Source organism: Leptonychotes weddellii, chromosome 12 (genome assembly GCF_054177405.1).
Source record: "Leptonychotes weddellii isolate Sample4059 chromosome 12, ASM5417740v2, whole genome shotgun sequence".
NCBI classification, from domain to species: domain Eukaryota; kingdom Metazoa; phylum Chordata; class Mammalia; order Carnivora; family Phocidae; genus Leptonychotes; species Leptonychotes weddellii.
In genome coordinates, this window is record NC_138380.1 from 55,880,129 (window position 1) to 55,893,025 (window position 12,897).

At 38.0% G+C, this 12,897-nt stretch overlaps 1 long non-coding RNA gene across 1 annotated transcript in view; it reads right to left on the reverse strand.

Annotated features, from left to right (window-relative positions):
• Positions 1-7,699: 7,699 nt before the first annotated feature.
• The window catches only part of LOC145716551 (uncharacterized), a 121,534-nt gene continuing 116,336 nt past the window's right edge, over positions 7,700-12,897 (reverse strand). Inside the window, exon 4 of the long non-coding RNA XR_014139320.1 lies at positions 7,700-7,900. This is a non-coding gene — a long non-coding RNA (uncharacterized LOC145716551). The remainder of the gene's footprint in view (positions 7,901-12,897) is intronic.

The window sequence follows — 12,897 nt, forward strand, 5'->3', positions numbered from 1 at the left end:
TCCTACTCCTCCGCCATCTTGCTCCGCCCCCTGTCTAAAATCGGCTTTAATGTAATTCTTAACAATATGTCATTCCCAGTTCATCAGATCCTCTAGAATTAGACTTGTGAGTATTGTATTTTAATTAATTAGTTCACTATTAACTTAAAACATAACTGAAGTATGGCATGACCTGGTAGAGACGATTGAAACATGAAAAACATTTTTATATGCAGTGAGGTGTGACAAGAAGTCTATACAAGTAACCTCACATTTATTTCAATAAATGTTGAGTGATTTGTAGAAACAAAACAACACAAAACTAAACAATGATATGGTTCTAACATTCCTTGCTAACTTACTCATTTTTTAATTTGTTTAGCCCTAAATTCATAGGTTAATTTGGGGGAGTTGACATTTAATAAGCATTTATTTCTTTATTTTTCCTTTGTTATGTTGTTTATAATACTCACTGGACTTGAAACATTTTTAAATTGTATACAGTCAAAACAAAGTTTCCTTATAAACCTCCAGTTTTAGTTTTTAGTTTTTTTTTACTTGAAAAGAGACTCTTCTAGGAATTTTCTGTAATTTCTCTGGTATTTTTATGGTTTCAAATTTGTACATTTAAAAGTTAGAAATTTAGGGACACCTGGGTGGCTCAGTTGGTTAAGGGTCTGGGGATCGAGCCCTGCATCTGGCTCCCCACTTAGCGGGAAGCCTGCTTCTCTCTCTCTCCCTCTGCTGCTCCCCCTGCTTGTGCTCACTCTCTCTCTCTCCCTCTCTCCCTCTCTCTCTCTCTCTGACAAATAAATAAATAAAATCTATTTTTAAAAAAGAAAGAAGTTTAGGGGCACTTGGGTGGCTCAGGCAGTTGAGCATCCAACTCTTGATTTTGGCTCAGGTCATAATCCTGGGGTCCTGGACTTGAGCCCCACATAGGGCTCCGCACTCAGCAAGGAGTCTGCTTGAGGATTCTCTCTCTCCCTCTGCCCCTCCCCACACACATGTGCACTCTCTCTCAAATAAATAAATCTTTGTGCTATGGTGAGCGCTGTGAATTGTGTAAGACTGTCGAATCACAGACCTGTACCTCTGAAACAAATAATACATTATATGTTTAAAAAAAAAAGATGATAGCAGGAAGAGAAGAATGAAGGCAGGGAAATCGGAGGGGGAGATGAACCATGAGAGACTATGGACTCTGAGAAACAAACTAAGGGTTCTAGAAGGGAGGGGGGTGGAGGGATGGGTTAGCCTGGTGATGGGTATTAAATAGGGCACGTACTGCACGGAGCACTGGGTGTTATACGCAAACAATGAGTCATGGAACACTACATCAAAAACTAATGATGTAATGTATGGTGATTAACATAACATAATAAGAAAAAAAGAAAATATGCAATATAATTTAAAAATAAATAAAAATAAAAAGAGAAGTTTAAAATTTTATGTCAGTAAATAATTAGAAATATGGTATCCTTTTTCCTATATCACTGCCAGTTTTTAAATACAATTTATAAAACAATTCATGTTCTCTAATTATTTAAAATGTCACCTTTATTGGCTATTAAATCCCCATATGTATTCAGCTATATTTCCACTATTTTATAACAGTGATTATAAGGATTTTAAAAACTAATAGGGATAGTGAAAATTTACTCTTTTTTTCTAGTTTCTTGAACATTTTATCTTTCAGGTGAATCTAGTGACATTTCATCAAGTTCTCCTCCATACCCAAGAATGAAAAAAAATTATAGATTAATTTAAGAGAATTAACCTTTCCTTAATGTCTTCATATTTGAGAAAAAGCATACTTTCATATCTACTTATGCTGTCATTCATACATTAGAGATTTGCCACCCAGGTATTGCATACTTATTTTTAGGTTTGTTTGTAGGCACTTTAACTTGCTATAATTATGAGTATATGGTATTTTGAGATATTAATCTTTGTTTTCTTCATCCCGTATCTTCCCCATTTTTTCTTTAATTAGGTACTGAATAAAATGCCTTAGGGAAGGAATACTATAGGAAGATAAACCAAAAATATGCAGAACATTCTTGCTTTTTATTTGCAAAATCACAAGCCCTAAAGGACAGTGATGTTTTGGAGACTGGAGAAAATATCTTGGCAAAAAAAAAAAAGGGGAGGATGGAAGTAGGATTTATGAGGGTTAATCAGGATTCTATTGGTTGCAAGCCACAGAAACTGGTGGAGGGGGCTCCAGCTGTAATCATATGCAAACCCTAAATATATGCATACATCCCACCCAGACTCCACAAGAATCTGAAGAAAAGACAAGTGAGGTAGGGCTGGATCTTCCAATATTCATGCTTCTTCCAGCCTTATTTGAGACCCTAGAAACTTGCTGCAACAGAAGGCGTGGGGACCCAATGAGCCATGGTGGCCAACACCATGTCTGCCACAGGGGATAAGCAGAAGAGCAGAGCTCTGCCCCCTGTCATTCTCACTTCCCTGTAGCATATGCAGTCTCTCCAAGAGCCCACACAATCTAAAAGTGCCCCAACACACTCACACAACAAAAGTCATTTTCTTACAACTAGGTCATGTTTCCTCAGTGAGCCTTACCCTTCTTGTCATTTTGTGAAGTCATTTCGAATTCATCTCCTGATTTTGTTATTTTCAGGTGAGAAATCAGTTTATGTCAGTGGCTACTGTTTTTACGGAATTCTCTGTGTCACTCAAAATCCATACACATATGTGTTTTCTCTTGCACTGTTGCCTTGACCCCATCCAAATTTCACTAGATTTGGGTTATCTGTTTCATAGTTTGAGACAGAATTTTGGTTGCTTCCAGGTTTGATTTTTTTAAATTTTTGCTTTTATACACTTTTAATGTCAAATATACCAGGCATAAACAAAAGTAAAGAAACCGTAAGTATACAATCACATTTAGGTACAAAGTGACTCCCTCTCTCACAGCACTGTGTCCAACAAAAATAACAACAGCACCCCCAAAAACCCCACTTACCTGCCATACCTTGCAGCCCAAGACACATAACCACCTGAGATTTTGTTATATGGATATGAATCCAGAGTGAGTCCAAGGTCCTCTTCTTTTTTCCTTTAGTTTAAAAATCAACATGTAATTTATATACAATGCAATTTACCCTTTAACTATCCAGCTCTGTGAGTGTTGACAAAACTATACCTGCATGAACTCCCACCACAATCAAGGTATAGAACAGTTCTGTCAAACCCCAAAGTAACCTCTTTCCCTTTAACATCAATCCACTCCCCACTCCCCACTCCCCACTCCCCACTCCCCACCTCTGTTCCCTGTTCCAATACTATGGCTACTCCACGAATGTCATATAAATGGAATCTAACAGTATGTTGCCTTTGCATCTGATTTCTTCCACCTCATATAATGCATTTTGAGTTACCTATTTTGTTGCATGAATCAGCTCTTCACCCTTTTTATTGCTGAGCAGTATTCCATTGTATGAGTGTACCACATTTTACTTTTGTCTTCACCAGTGGAAGGACATAGGATTTTTTCCAGGTCTAGTGATTCCAAACAAAGCTATTATAGACATGTGCCTACTGGCTTTTGTATAGATGTAAGTTTTCATTCCACTTGAGTAATGCCAAGTTGGATTCCTGGGTCATAAGGTAAGTAAATGTTTTTCTTTATGAGAAACTGCCAAATGGTTCTCCAAACTAGCTGTGCCATTTCACACTTGTATCATTAATATATGAAAGTTTCAGTTGTTCTGCATCCTTTTTTTTTTAAAAAGATTTTATTTATTTGAGAGAGACAGAGCACCAGCAGGGTGGAGGGGCAGAGGAAGAGGGAGAAGCAGGCTCCCCGCTGATCAGGGAGCCTGAAGTGGGATTGATCCCAGGACCCCGAGATCATGACCTGAGCCGAAGGCAGACGCTTAACCGACTGAGCTACCCAGGCACCCTCTGCATCCTTGCCAGTACTTGGAGTTGTTACTTTATTTAAAAAGATATGTAGTGATATATCCATGTGGTTTGTCAGATGAGTAAGGATGTTGAGCATCTTTTCACATGCTTCTCTGCTATCTGCATGTCTTCTCTGGTGAAGTGGTTTGTCCTAACCTTTTGCCATTAAAAAAAAATTGTTATTTGTTTCTTTATGTGTTGAGTTGTTTATGCATTATTTGCCTACAAGCATTTTATCAGGTGTGTGATTGGCAAATATTTCCTCCAACTCTTATGGCTTTAGTTTTCAATTTCTTAAGTGTCTTCATTTTTTCAGAACATTTATAACAGAGTAGAAATTTTAAATTTTGACAGTCCAATTTATTAAATAGATAGATGATAGATAGATAGATAGATAGATAGATAGACAGATAGATAGATGATAGTATTTTTGGCACTGTATCTGAGAAATCATTGCCTTACTGAAATTCACAAAGTTATTTCTATATGTTTTTGTTTAGAAGTTTATAAATTAGGTTTACACTTAATTCTATCACTCATTTTGAGTTAATATTGTATATGTTGAAAGTATGCAGTGTTTAGAAAAATGGCTGTCACATACTAATCACCACGTGAGTATTTGTAAGGATAAAAAGCTAGAGTCATTTCCCCCAAGAGAGTCCAGGCTCTGTCTCCTTTCTTAACTTCACAACCTGAGATTAAAGGAGTCTTTTCCCATAACTGTAACCTAAAAATTTCACAAGTAGGACTTTGATTATTTTGCCTGGTTGCATGCCCCATCCTGTGGCACAGAAGGAAGATGCTAAGAAGGAAACTCCATACAGAATCACAAAGTTGCTCTGGAAACGGGTTACAGGAGGAACAAATTAATACACAAATACACATGTGCTTTTCATTTTCCAACAGAGGATGAGGGATGTAGCAAGCAGGAAAAAGCTGTCATTGTTCACTTTTGCCCCTCAGATTTAATTCAGTGGAGTTTCCTTCCAAGCATTGACTGAGGTAATCAAATTAGCCCCAGTGAAAGCTCAGAGAAAAAGTTAGAATTTAGGTAATCTATAAATTGTAAGATAAGTAAATAAATATTTAAGAATTCAAAAAAACCTTAACCCCCTTATTACTACTAAAGTAAACATATTTATAATAAGTAAACACATCCATAAGCATTAATTACCAGAAATATGACCTTACCGCAGTTTATAAATAACATTTTATGTCTGCTCTTTTTTTTATATTGAAATATATTTGACATATAACTGTGTGAGATCAAAGATGCTCAACATGTTAATCTGATACATTTATGTATTATAATGTGATCGGGTATCCCATCTTAAGGATTTCCAATGTTCCTCAATCCAATAAATGCCATCAACCTTATATCACCAGTTTGTATATGAATATGGACAAAGAAGGAAACATTTGACTTTTGAATCATATTTTAATGGGACTTCAATTTTTTGTTGCCCTTATAAATTTATCTTTGAACCTAAGATCAGCTGTCCATACCTGGATCATTTCAACTGTTTTGATAAATTAATTTCTTTATCATCATTTTTGTGCGTTGTTGTCCCAAATCAACATTATATTTTAACACATTAGAAAATCTAAAAAAAAAAAAATTGAAGGGCGCCTGGGCGGCTCAGTCGGTTAAGCGACTGCCTTCGGCTCAGGTCATGATCCCGGAGTCCCGGGATCGAGTCCCGCATCTTCTCCCTCTGACCCTCCCCCCTCTCATGTGCTCTCTGTCTCTCTCATCCTCTCTGTCTCAAATAAATAAATAAAATCGTTAAAAAAAAAAATTGAAGTATTCCATGCTGTGTACTTTGGAAAGCGAATAATTCTGAATAATTCTCTTGACTTTATTCCTTCCCAAATCCGGGTTGTTTAAATTATATACATTAATGAATTATATAGGATAATTAATTGATTAATGGACCAAAACCACTAGGATTAGCTTGTTCTGGAAGGGGAACACACCCTCCAGAATGATTGGTGAAAGTAGTATCAGGACCAGAACAAAGGCTGCGGGAGATATAACTTCCAGGGGGCGCAAAACAAGAGGAGAAGCAGTAAGTTTGGACTTCATGCTGGCAGCCTGAGTACCACACCTGGAGGACGGCCCCTGGGTGCCACTTCCCAAGCCAGGGGCTGTTTGCTGCCATGCAGATCTGGCACGTGTCTACCTGGGTCTGGCTGCCAGGCTGTCCGCTGACAAACACCCTAGTGTGAAGCACAGCGTGGGATGGCACTGGCTCATCCTCAATTTCCTGTACGTGTATGAGCCTGGAGCAAGAGAGAGCTGATGGAAAACATAGACTTTGGGGACTGAGGGGAGAAATACTGAAGAGAACCTTCCCCAGCCCCTCACTTCTTATATCTCCTGGCCAAATACGTCAAATGCCATGTTGACAGGAGACAAGACAGGAGGGCGATGGGCAAGCAACATCGTACAAGCAAACTAAAAGTAAGTTATACATACAACAGACTTTATCAAGATGTTGATCTTTGGCATGAAAGGCATAGCTCGTAAATCTGCCAGAATCACCCCATTTTACAAAAATTAGGCTCTGACTTTTTGCCCAAAATGCTTGTTAATAGAAACAAAAGAAACAGCCAGCCAAATAGGGAATCAATCAATCAGGCAACACTTGTTGCATACTTACTCAGGGCCAGTTTACATAGATTATTTCATTAAAGCTCACAACAGTATAATGACATGGGTCATAGTAAATACTAAACCAAGCTGAGGAAATGAAATTGTTGACTTTGGATAACTTGCCCCGAATTTGAACTTGGTCATCTTCCTCCAAGTCCCATATTAATGAGCACACATGTTACCCCTTTCAGTGCTGCCCCCCAGAGTATGAGGACTGAGATGCTTTCATAGTAACAAAGCACCCTCCAGGAAAGTACATGATTTGAGAAGATTCAACAAAGACCACCTTAGAAAGAGTTGATTGTTGAAGGGAGGAAATTCTCTTTAATTTTCCTATACCTCGTGAAGCTTACCCTTGGCAAAAGAAATAGGGTCATCTCTTCCTTTTAGTATTAATCCATCTGCAGTGTGAATATCTGAGAAATGTCTGAATTTGTGTCAAAGCAGCACACAACATAACACAAGAAATTATTTTCCAGCTCATACTTGCAGTTGCCAAAAAAGTCCTTTTTGGTTATCATGCATTTTCAGCCTATGGTATAGTACCAGGAACATAGGGACTCTTCACAGAAATATTTCCAATATTCACCTAAGTATAAACTCCGGGTAACTCACATAAGTTTTTAATCTCTAAAGTTGAATGGGACTTTATACGTTATTATTATATTTGCACACTTTTGGGAGAGAATAGAAAGTTAGCACCAATTATACATTAGCTAAAGTACAAAAATATAAGAATTGAAACAGCATAGAAATGATAAGAATGAAGCATGAAATGATTAACCAATTTGTTCAATATCCTGCGTTCATTTTAAATATATCTGGCTTGATGGCTTCAATTCCCCATAGATATCTTTTGGTAAATAAATGCTGAATAGCATATTTGTATAATTTCCATATTGCTAGACTTGGGAATTTTCCCCAGTGCCCTCCTGCTATTCATATAGGTTATTTATCATTACCAAGGGTAGTTGAGTCTATAGTTCTTTCATAAATTAATGTTTTCATTAATGTGTGTAGTGAAAGTCTAAAAAATTAAGCTGTTAGCACATGCGCCAAAAAACCTGTGAAAATGGCAAATTTTTTATTATTCATGATAATAAGGCTCTCCTCTCTTTTTCCTACGGCTCTCCCCACTCCTGTGAAATTTTATTCTCTTTAACAGACCAGCCTATACCAGTTTGTCTATCGTCAAGAGGTGATGTTGTGATATCATAGAAGTTTCTGGATACCTAAAGGACAGACTCCGTTGCTGAGATTTTCAAACTCCATGAAGTTTGGAATGGGTGGTTCCTTGTAATATCAACAACTCAAATTGTGTTCTGGGTTCTAAAACGAGAAAGCATTTTAGAAAAGCATAATAATGACAATAAGAAAGATTTTGTGTGCTATTTTTAAAAAATTATCAACTCACTAATTCATTTTGCCATGAATACATTCAACAGTATTAACTAAGCACCTGTTAAGAACCTGTCTTAAAATAAATAAATAAATAACTTGTCTTCCTGCTAGAGGTGCAAATAAAAAGGCAAAAAGATGACTAAAATGCAGTCTTGTTCTCAGGGAAGTCTAGAAGAAACCACACAACCAACATGACAATGGTGCCATGAGCTCCGTATCAGGAGTATGCATATGGAACATGAGAGGCACAAACTAGTAGAGTCCAAAATCTTCCAGGGGCCAGCAGAATGAAAAACATCATGAAAGCCTTCAAAGAAAGGGGGAAAATGTTAAAACTATGAAAGGGTAAAGACCTACGGCATGGGGACTTCTGGTGTGGAGGAAACCTGAGGGGTCATCTCAGAGGGTAACCGTGTGGGGCCTATGGGTGGCGCCGTGAGTGGTTCAGGATGGCAGGGGATGCAGCTGAAGAGTTGGAGACCAAATCAGGAAAGGCCTGACATTCCATGCCGGGAGTGTGATATTATCCTCTGAGGAGTGATTTGATACATAATTTGATGTGTCACTATTTCTCTGGGGAACCTCAACTAATACGAATGGGAAACCACCAAAAGGTTAAAACTGGGGAGTAATGTGATCAGTTGTACACTGTGGAGAGTAATGTCAGCGGAAGTTCATTCTTTTGTTAATTTTGTAAAAGGTATGTGCGTGTGTGCGCATGCGCGTGCGGGTACCTACTCTGTATTAGGTACTGGGAGGGCATTAAGGTTACAAACATAAAAAAAAAAAGTAAACACAACCTTGCCTCCTTAATGAGTTAAAGTACTTACAATATTCATTTGTTAGAAGGGAGATCAAGTAAGAGATTATTGAAAAACCCCATCAAGGAATAATGGGAGCAGAAATGACAGCTTGCTATAAGATGGGTTAGGGAGATATCACTAGCAAGACCTTAACAAAACAAATGAATGTAGGGTAGGGGTGATTTAAGAGTGAAAAATAAGGGCGCCTGGGTGGCTCAGTTGGTTGAGCGACTGCCTTCGGCTCAGGTCATGATCCTGGAATCCCTGGATCAAGTCCCACATCGGGCTCCCTGCTCGGCGAGGAGCCTGCTTCTCCCCCTAACCCTCCCCCCTCTCATGTACTTTCTCGCTCTCTCAAATAAATAAATAAATCTTTAAAAAAAAAAAAAAAGAGTGAAAAATAAGTGGAAGATGATCCCCAGGTTTCTGTCTTGAGAATAGCACAGAAATAGCCTTCAGAGTGGGACACCAAGCAATTCATCTCAAAGAGCTAAACTATACGGTACACAGATCTAGGTGCTTCATGAGTTGATTCGATTAGTAAAGGAATCCTATGGAGGAGATATTATTATCCTTCTGACTCTCCTGCAGATAAGGAGACTGACAATGGAGAAGGTTAAATGTCTAAACTGACACATCTTGCATGTGGCAGAGCTGAATACAAACTCAGATAGGACTGAAGCCAGCCCACATCCTTTCCCAGCCACGTGACCAGATGAGCGAGGAAACAGAAAGATACAGAGCTAGCAGTTCCTTTAAAAAGTAATTTTTTACAGCACAGCACCTTCATTTAGACTTTTACATGAATCTGCAGATCACCAGAGACAGTTTCCCTGTTTGATTCTTCTGGCATGTGAGTTTAGCATGATAAATTAACCAATCTTCTGAAAGTCATAACCAACACATACTTCCTGATTGACTGATTTATTGAATTAGAGAGGTTTTCTCTTATTGAACTACTTGTAAATCATTAACCCAACACTTCCTTTGCACCCTTTCAGCCACTGCAAAATGATTTCCATTAGGTATATTCACTGATGGTGTGAATGTACTTGGTTCTGATTTACACATGATAATCCTGTTCCAGCAATAATCCAGGTATTTAACATACAGGTGCTCTCACTGTACTTTTGAACATTATCTTAAGCATCATAAAGATATGCTGTGCCACTTTTTTTTTTTTTTTAAAGATTTTATTTATTTATTTGACAGAGAGACACAGCGAGAGAGGGAACACAAGCAGGGGGAGTGGGAGAGGGAGAAGCAGGTCTCCCACGGAGCAGGGAGCCCGATGCGGGGCTCGATCCCAGGACCCCGGGATCACGACCTGAGCCGAAGGCAGATGCTCAACGACTGACCACCCAGGCGCCCCGCCACTTTTTTTTTTCAACTGCAAAAACAGTTCTTCAAATCCAAATGATAGCCAATATTTATGTAGTACTTGTGTGTCAAGTACCCTTATATGTCCTTCATAGATACTGCTCATCTATTCTTGACAATGGCTTTATGAGATTATGATTATGATTATGATCTCCACCTTACAGATGGGAAACTGAGACATTAGGTAACTTCAAGGTCACAGGGCTAGAGAGCAGGCAGCAGAGCCAGAAGTAGACCCAGAGTCCAGAGTCAGCTCCTAACACTGCACTGCCTCTCATATAAAAGATTTTCATCTTTCAACCCTCAGTCTCCCACTTCCAGAATCAGTTGTATTCTTTCTCAGGTGATAGTAAGAAGCAAGAGTGATGGAATTCTAGGCTAGAATTCTGAGTCGCTGCAGTCTATTCAGTACAGATTTGAAGAAGCCTGAATCACCTGGATCATTTTCTTTCCCCGCCTTATAAATCCAGGAACTGACACCTTGAGTGGACTTCATGGCCCACCTTCGGCTCTGGAAGTAAAGCCAGGACTGAATTCCCTACTGCGCAGAGAGGGCAGTGCAAGATCGTCTGAAACTAACCAGTAATTAACCAGGGCTCAGAAGCGAAAGGTAACAGGGCTGAGAACACACATCTCAGGAATCAGGGACCTTGCCAATAATTTACCTGCCACATCATTAATGGGGACTTTGCACTTTTTATTGCAAGATTGAGACAGAGGAAAAAGCAAAAGGTTTGGATTTAGACAAGCCTAAGGGTTTGGGCGTGGCCCTGCCGTTTGCTTGGTGAGTGACCCCACAGAACACATCTAATCCCCCCGAGTCTGTTTTCTCATTTGTAAAAAAGAGACTAAAACTATTTTATTATGTTATATGAGATATAACTATGTAAACCATAAAAGCACTAATCAAAGACAAGATGTTATCATTATAGCTAAGCAACCAGAGGTGATTATCCTTGGTTGTTATGCACATGATCCAATGCGCTGCACCATTCTAAATATGGACTACTGGGTCACAACTTTTTTTTTTTAATGGGATAGGCCATATTTCATTAGTATTTATATGCATAGCAATACCTTTTAAATATACATTATATATATTATTTTAAAATTTTTTGTTTGTATTCTGCTTTCCAAAATACCTTATTTGGATAATTTGGTTTCTCCGTTTTGTATCTCTCCTTAGTATCTTGACCATATCGATGGTACCTAATGAACTCTTTTTCTGCGAGATGTGAAAAATCTGGATACTGGAAAAGAGGGGATACAGAAAGAGAGGAAATATTTTTGATGGGAAAATCCTCACATAAAGCTTGTTTGTTACAAAAGGGTTTAAATCATTTTTCCCTAGCCACTTATTATTGGGGGTCAGGGGTGTGCGTGTGTGTGGGTGTGTGCACGAGCGTGTGTATGTTCTTAGAAAAACTATGATCGTAAAACCTCTTTCTGAATTACCTTATAAAAATTATAATTATTGAATATTACATAAGAAAACAACAGTGAGGAAAAGAATCCATGTATCATCTTTTGTCAAAAGAGATCATTCAAATTTTTAAGAAATAGACCTATAGAAGTTTTACACTAGAAATTGAGTCTACAATTCAGGAAGCAGGTATTCTTTGGTTTTGTTTAAAGAAGAAGGAAATTATTGCAATTATAACTTCCAAGTTTCTATTTCTTCTGAAGAACATATTTTTAATGGCAAAGGCCCAGCATTCTGAAAAAGATTTTATTGTCTCAGAGAAAAATAATTTCCAGGTAAAATCTAGATACAGGTAACAATGTTAGTGAAAAATTATTACAAACTGACCTCTTTTAAGGGGTTTGGGACTCCAAATAACAGCTCTGAATAGAGAATAAAAAGTTCTGGAAGGAAATACAGCAAGTTCAAGATAATAGCTGCCTTGAAAAGTAGGCAGGAAAGGAAGTTAAGTCCAGAGGTGGTGGTTAAACTTAATCTGCAAAGGAGAAGTTTCATTTATATTAATACAGAGCCAATTTAAGTATGAGTATAAGGTTTTTCCTTCATTAATTAGACAACGCATAACTTCATTTATATTGTGCCCCTAGTATTTTTGAAAATCATTCAGATACAAAGCCCATGTAAGAACACATAATGATCATGCATATGAATAACCATATTTTTAATACCAGCACCAAAGTAAATGTATATAATTTTTACTCTTCTTTCATTCAAATGTGAAATACAGGCTTTGCATATCTTCCATATTTTAAAATGTGACCTATTTCTCATGTACTTTCTAAATGAGAAAATAGACACGAAAGTAATTTAAATATGGAAAGACTTCTGAAATGTAACATGAGTTACAAAAAAAAAGCATAATATAAGACACTTTCATAGAACTGGTTATATCTCTTGATTGAGAGATGCTCATTTTTCTTCAAAGTTTTGGATAAATGCATGGTGTCACAAAATGAGACGTCATTGCATTTAATACTGTAACAATATCTGAAAGACAAATTGAAAGACATAGTTCTTTCCTCCACCACAGATGGTACTACGAAGGAGGGAAGGGAAGGGAAAGAAAGGAAGGAAAAGAAAGGAAGGAAGGAAAGGAAAGGGAAGGGAAGGGAAGGGAAGAGAAGGGAAGGGAAGGGAAAGAAAGGAAGGAAAAGAAAGGAAGGAAGGGAAGGGAAGGGAAGGAAAGGAAAGGGAAGGGAAGGGAAGGGAAGGGAAGGGAAGGGAAGGGAAGGGAAGGGAAGGGAAAGAAAGCAAAGCAC